The sequence below is a fragment of the Mastomys coucha genome, unplaced genomic scaffold (genome assembly GCF_008632895.1).
Source record: "Mastomys coucha isolate ucsf_1 unplaced genomic scaffold, UCSF_Mcou_1 pScaffold8, whole genome shotgun sequence".
Classification (NCBI taxonomy): Eukaryota; Metazoa; Chordata; class Mammalia; order Rodentia; family Muridae; genus Mastomys; species Mastomys coucha.
In genome coordinates, this window is record NW_022196914.1 from 62,006,226 (window position 1) to 62,013,135 (window position 6,910).

A 6,910-nucleotide genomic window follows, 5' to 3' on the forward strand; every position below is an offset into this window, starting at 1 on the left:
CAGTGAATCGATATAGCCTGCATCTTTGATGAGTAAAAAAATATTCTGTAATTTATCCAATTTTGTTGATACTTAAATTGTCTACAATATTTCAAATGTACCAGTAATTTGATACATAGCTGTTGCTTACATCATAGAAATTTCTAATGGAATTTATTGGGCATGAGAAACACATGTTTTTCTATATGTCATTCCTGCTGAAGAAGGCATGAATACTTCCAGAAAGAATGCCCTAGTTTACACTTCTGTTATGATGTTGTGGCGGTCTGACGGAGAAATGGTCCCTATCTTCTTAGGCATGCAAACACTTGGTTGCCAGTTGGTGGTGTCCCTTGGGGAGGTTTAGGTATAGCTTTGAGGGAGGAAAGGCATCTCTGGGGGTAGGTCTGGAATTTGAGAGTATAAAGCCTTGACTGCTTCTAGTTCACTCTCTCTGCTTCATGTTTGCAGTGAACAATGTAAGTTCTCAGCATGCCTGCCACATGCAGCCATGCTTCCCAACCAAGATACATTCTTATCCCTTTGGAACCCATAAACACAGATAAACTCTTTCTTTTATACAACACTGTAGTCCTAATGTCCTATCCCAACAACAGAAAGGTAACCAATACATGTAGTGTGATTGTCTAGCATGCCTTATAAATATGAAACATCTATGGGGAACAAAAACAAAGAAAAGATAGGACAGGGAAAAAAATTCTACCAAATTTCATCAACTTCATCTTAAATCTGCTTGGATTAACAGGAGTATGGACCATCTCTGACCTACAATGATTTGACTTCCAATTTCATGATGGTATGAAAGTGAGATAGATTCAGCAGAAACCAAGTCAGAATTGTGAATGTGCTGGGCAGTGGTGGCACAAGCCTTTAATCCCGGCACTTGGGAGGCAGAGGCAGGTGGATTTCTGAGTTCGAGGCCAGTCTTGTCTGCAGAGTGAGTTCCAGGGCAGCCAGGGCTATAGAGAGAAACCCTATCTCGGAAAAAAAAAAACAAACAAACCAGAATTGTGAATGTTTTCTCTGGCCCACGATAGATGGCATAATAGTCTCTCTTGTGTTGCTGGATGGTAGCAAGAGTCACAGCTGCCACTAAGTCTCACTTCACTGTTACAAGACAGACAATACAACCTCTACTGCATACTCTGTTCAGCCAATTAGGTGTAATCAAATGCATTTTTGAATCAGCATATTTTCCAACGTATAAGTTTGTAAGATATAATTCTATCGTATGTTTACTTTAGTTATTTTACATATTAATGTCACAAAATGCCTGACAATTTAAGGAAGAAAGGCTTTGTCTTGGCTCATGGTTTGAGGATCTAATCCATTATGGCAGGGAAGGCTTGGTAGCAGGGATGCCTGCTGATTACAGTACATCACAGTTGGAAGCAGAGGTGGGGCAGAAGAGGGGAAGAGGGGGAGAGACAGGAAGAGATGGGGAGAGACAGGGGAGAGACAGGGAGAGACTGGGAGAGACATGGGGAGAGAGAGGGTGGGAGAGGGAAAGAGGGAGGGGGAGAGATGGGGAGAGACAGGGGTGATTAGAAGAGGAGAAAGGGAGGGAGAGAGGAGGAGAGAGAGAGAGGGAGAGAGGGGTCAGAGAGGAGAGAGGGAGTGGGAGAATCACTAATGCTTTACTTACACTCTCCTTTTTATTCAATCTAGAACCTTAGCCCATGAGAAAGTGTGGCTCAAGTTCAGGGTGCATCTTCTCACCTCTGTTAAATGTCCCTGGAATTACCCTCTTAGGCATGCCCAGAAGTGTGTTCTCTGGGTGATTCTGAGTCCTGTTAAATTGATGATCAAGATATATCTACACATAAACCAAAGAACATCAGTAAATAAAAGACCTAGCTTTCAAAATTATTAAATTATTTTTTATATATGCAGGTTGCAGAATACCCCTGATGTTTTCAGTATTATTGCATAACAATTTATCTCAAAACTTAGAGACTTAAGAACACATTTCTTTTGCTCAAGAACCTGCAGTTTGGGCAGGACTTGGTGATGAAAGATCTTTGCTCACTCAGTACACAGGGCAGATGAAAGAGTAGGAGCTGAATCACCTTCAGCCTCACATGCCTTGAGTTAGAGGCTGATGTTGGCCATTAAACAGCCTCAGCTGGGGCTGTCAGATAACAACGGAATTTGACTCCATGGTGTGCTTTCCAGATGATCAGACAGCATCCCAGGCAATTCTGTCACCTCTAAGATTCAGCCTTACAAGTTCATCTGTAATCACAGTCCTACCTGATTCAAAGAAAGGAATACTAAATTCCTCATGTTGCTCCTCTTTATGCCATCTTGTCACAGAGTAGAGTCATTTGGGAATAGAAAACTAATAGCAAAACCTCAATTTAGCAAATGCCCTTATCAGACTAGCTTGTAGACAAGCTTCTAGAGAACTTTCTCAATTAATGACTGATATGGGAGGTCCCAGCCCTTTGTGGGTGATAGCACCCCTTACCACATGGCCCTGGGATGATGTAAGAAGACAGGCTGAGCAAGCCATGAGAGCAAGCCAGTAAGCAGCACTCCTCCATGGCCTCTGCATCACTTCCTGCCTCCAGGTTCTTGTCTTGAGTTCCTGCCCTGATGCCCCTGGATGTGAACAAGCTATAAAAGGAAATAAACATTTTCCTCTCACGTTGCTCCTGGTCATGATGTTTTGTCAAAACAGTAAAAAAAACCCTAAAAAATACAATACTATGTGAGTCTGTTTTCTGTGGCTAATAATAAAACCACTATAGACTTATGCATTGAAAGAAAAGGGGTCTATTTTGGCTTACAGTTCTTATTCAAGGTCAGGTGTTGCATCTGATGATGAACCCTCTCATTGGCAGAATTCCAAGCTGACACAGGAAGGCATATGACAGGAGACAGGAAGCACACATGTATGTCTGTCTTCCTACAAAGCCAGCAGGTTTACCCACGGGAACTCTATCTTCATGATACTATCTAATGATAATCATCTCCCAGAGACCCCCTTCTCAGCACCATAGTTAGATTAAGTTTTGATTCTCTTAATAACACATGCTGAGGATTAAGTTTCAATAGATGGAACTTTAGGGGACTTGCCTACACAATAGCCACTACCTATTTCCAGGGGAAATGTGTCATCATGCTATCTTAAGAAAAGCAGATGAGGCAGATTATTTTTATGCCACCATGTTTGGAAATACAATCTGCATGTGTTCCACGAAGAAAGTGCTCAGCTCCAAGAACAGCGTGAGTCCATTATATATATATTTTTTACATCAAATTCAGTCAAAATTTTGTGTGAAGTATGTGACTGAATATGAAAAGTGTTTTCCCTGATGTTACTTCTCTTTTTCCTGCTGTGAAGCATTTTTCTCACGGTTTGTACAATGCATGCTAACGTGGGTCAGATTCACTAGTTGCTTAAGGGCACATGAAGAGGTCATCTGATAAAACCCGTGAAAAATGACGGAGAGAACTTAAAAAGCTTTAACCATTATCCTTGGGATGTGTATTAGTCAGGGTTCTCTAGAGTCACAGAATTTATGGTAGTCTCTATGTAGTAAAGGAATTTATTGATGACTTACAGTCTGTAGTCCAACTCCCAACAATCAACTCCCAACAATGGTCGGCAGCAGCTGTGAATGGAAGTCCAAGGATCCAGCAGTTGCTCAGTCCCACAAGGTAAGCAGGTGAAGCAGAGCGAGCCTTCCTTCTTCCAATGTCCTCATATAGGTCTCCAACAAAAGGTGTGGCCCAGATTAAAGGTGTGTGCCACCACACCTTTAATCCCAGATGACCTTGCTTGAACTCGTAGATCTTCCAATCTTAATCTTCTGGGATTCATAGCCACTATGCCACCACACCTTTAATCCCAGATGATCTTGAACTCATAGATCTTCCTATCTTAATCTTCTGGGATTCATAGCCACAATGCCTCAAGATCTCCATGCCAAGATTCAGGTTGGAAACTTGTATCTCTCAGCCTCCAGATTAAGGCCACAGGTGAGCCTTCTACTTCTGGATTATAGTTCATTTCAGATATAGTCAAGTTGACAACCAGGAATAGCCACTACAGGATGTAACTGTATAATAAGAAATGTTGTAGGCCATTGCAAGTGGGGAGAGGGGCGGGTCATACCCCTATAAGGGTACAGAAACAGGTACGTATGCTGTTCAAAAACAGGTACCTATGCTGTTCAAACAGAATTGAACAAGGAGCATCCTCCAAAACCTGGGTGGCCCAGATGGACTACAGGAAGGACACTCTGAATGATGTGAAAAGTCAATTTAAAAAACCATGAACTATAAGGCAAAGGTGATTGTAAATTAATAGGTTATTTTTATCTTATATTATACATAGGTAAGTAGAGATATGCTACAAATTAATGTGTAATTATTTCCTTCATGTTTCAATATCTACCTCAGAGATATTTTTTAAAGACTACCAAAAGAATTTCTGAAACATTCTGATATTTGCTTAATGGGCTGTTTGTCCTCATGTTTGGTAATTGGATAGTGTAAAATATTCCAAATGGCTTAAATAACAGAAGTTCTACATTTCACCTGATATTGTCACCTTTGTATCCCTTGTAGCTGAAGGGTCCAAGTACCCTAGGACACATTTTTCCAAATGGATGGGCTTGCTATATCTTCAGTGTGAAATTAATCTCTGGGGACAGAGGAAAATGGGAATTAGAGATGACAGTTTCCTTTGAATTCTTACTTCAGAGGGTTCCTGCAATATGCTGTCTGACACACATACATATACACACATAAATCCATATACACACATACATACATACACACATGCACACACACTCACACACACATGCACACCACACATACACTACACACACATTCACACAAACCTGCACACACACACACACACACCGCACATACACACATACACACCATACATACACTACACACACATTCACACAAACATGCACACACACACACACACCACACATACACCACACATACACACATGCACACCACACATAAACTATACACACTCACACATGCACATGCACAGACACTCTGCAGGGAAAGGAAAGATGCAGGAGAGTGTCACACTAACCTTTTGAATATTAACTGCTGTAAAGGGAAAAGGATATAAAGCATAAATATTATGAAAACCTTTGGGATTCAGGTCAAACTCTCTTCCAGGTCACTGCTGCCTGGTGAGAACATTCTGAAGAACTCAGTCACACAGGCTAGTCCAAGAAACACATGAGCACACCCCCTGTGTTGGTCTGCTTTGAGTGACATCCTCTCAGGGCCGCAGGCTGATGTTACACTTGCCACAGCTGCCGTGCTACTGTTGGAATTACCTAAATTAGAAAAGTCTCATGCTCTAGGTTTTGCAAGCTGCCTTAAGTTGCTTCAGGGCCCCAGATGCCTGATCCATTTTGCTAACACAGAAGAAACAGACCCAAAATGATCATCGATGAGAAGCTTGAACCATGTACACATCACCTACCTGATAATATTAACCCCAATGCTAAGTATGAAACACACCAAGTCTGAAATATTCTCAGTATTCCAGGATTTTTCACCTTCATCAAAGCATGAGAGATTTTTGTACATTTAGGACATTTATCTTTAATTTTTTTTGAAAATCTCCTACATGTGTATTATATATTTTGATTATACACATCCCTCTCATTTTCTCCTTCCAACTTTCCCTGGATCCTCCCCCAATGTGTCTTAGTTTGGGTTTCTGTTGCTATGAAGAAGCAACATGACCACAGCAACTCTCATAAAGGAAAACATTTAATTGGGTCTGGCTTATAGTTTCAGAGGTTTAGTCCCTTTTTGTCTTGGCAGAAAGCTTGGTGGCATGGGAGTAGACATGGTGCTGGAGAGGAAGCTGAGAGATCTCTGTCTGGATCCACAGGCAGCAGGAAGAAACCTTGAGCCACTACCCTTGCTTTAACATCTGAGACCTCAAAGACCACTCCAGTGATATACTTCTTCAAACAGAGCCACACTTACTCCAGCAAGGCCATGCTTCCTAACAGTGCCACTCCCTGTGAGCCTATCTGAGCCATTTTCTTTCAAACCACCAAAGTCACCCTCCCAATTAATTTATATCTCATTAAGCCCAATCAGTGCTGCCCATGTGTATATGGGTGTGGGGCCATCCACTGTAACCTAGACAACCTACCAACGACCAAAAGAAAAGAAAAATGACTCTCTTCCATCACCTCTCAACTGCCAGTAGCTTCTCAGCTATGAGTGAAACCTTTCAATATCCTCTTCCATCCATGATGGAAATTTGCCTGACTTGATCTTGTGCAGAACCACAGCTACTCTGATTTAATGAATACATAAGTTGTGTCCCATGCAGAAGACAGCATTACACAGCACTTCTGCTGCCCCCGGCTTTTATACTTTTTCCAGCCCCTCTTCTTATAGTTTTGGTTGTGAGCCTAGCCTTTAATGGCTGAGTCATCTCTCCAACCCGCCCTTCTTCTATGATGTCTCCCAAACCACAGTGGGAAAGAATTCCTATAGATAACCCACTTAGTATTTCTTCTCAACAGATTAACCAGTTACACCTCTCTGAATTGACCACTGCCCACTGCAGAAAGAAGCTCTCTGACAAAGGTTGAAAGCAGTACAAACCTAGGGACATAAATTAAATAATTAAAAGGCAATTGATAAGATCACCTTTTAGCAAAATACTGATAGTAGGTTCCCTGTAAGATCTATAATCCCAGCCATGGATCTCTATTCAGTATTCATTTCATAATGACTCTTTCTCCATAGTCTTATATCTGTAAATTCAATTTTGAATGTAAATATTTTATTTTATTTGTGTATTTGTGTGTGAGAGAAAGAGAGTGAGAGGAGCAGGAGGAGAGGAGGTGGAGAAGAAGAAGAAGAAGAAGAAGAAGAAGAAGAAGAAGAAGAAGAAGAA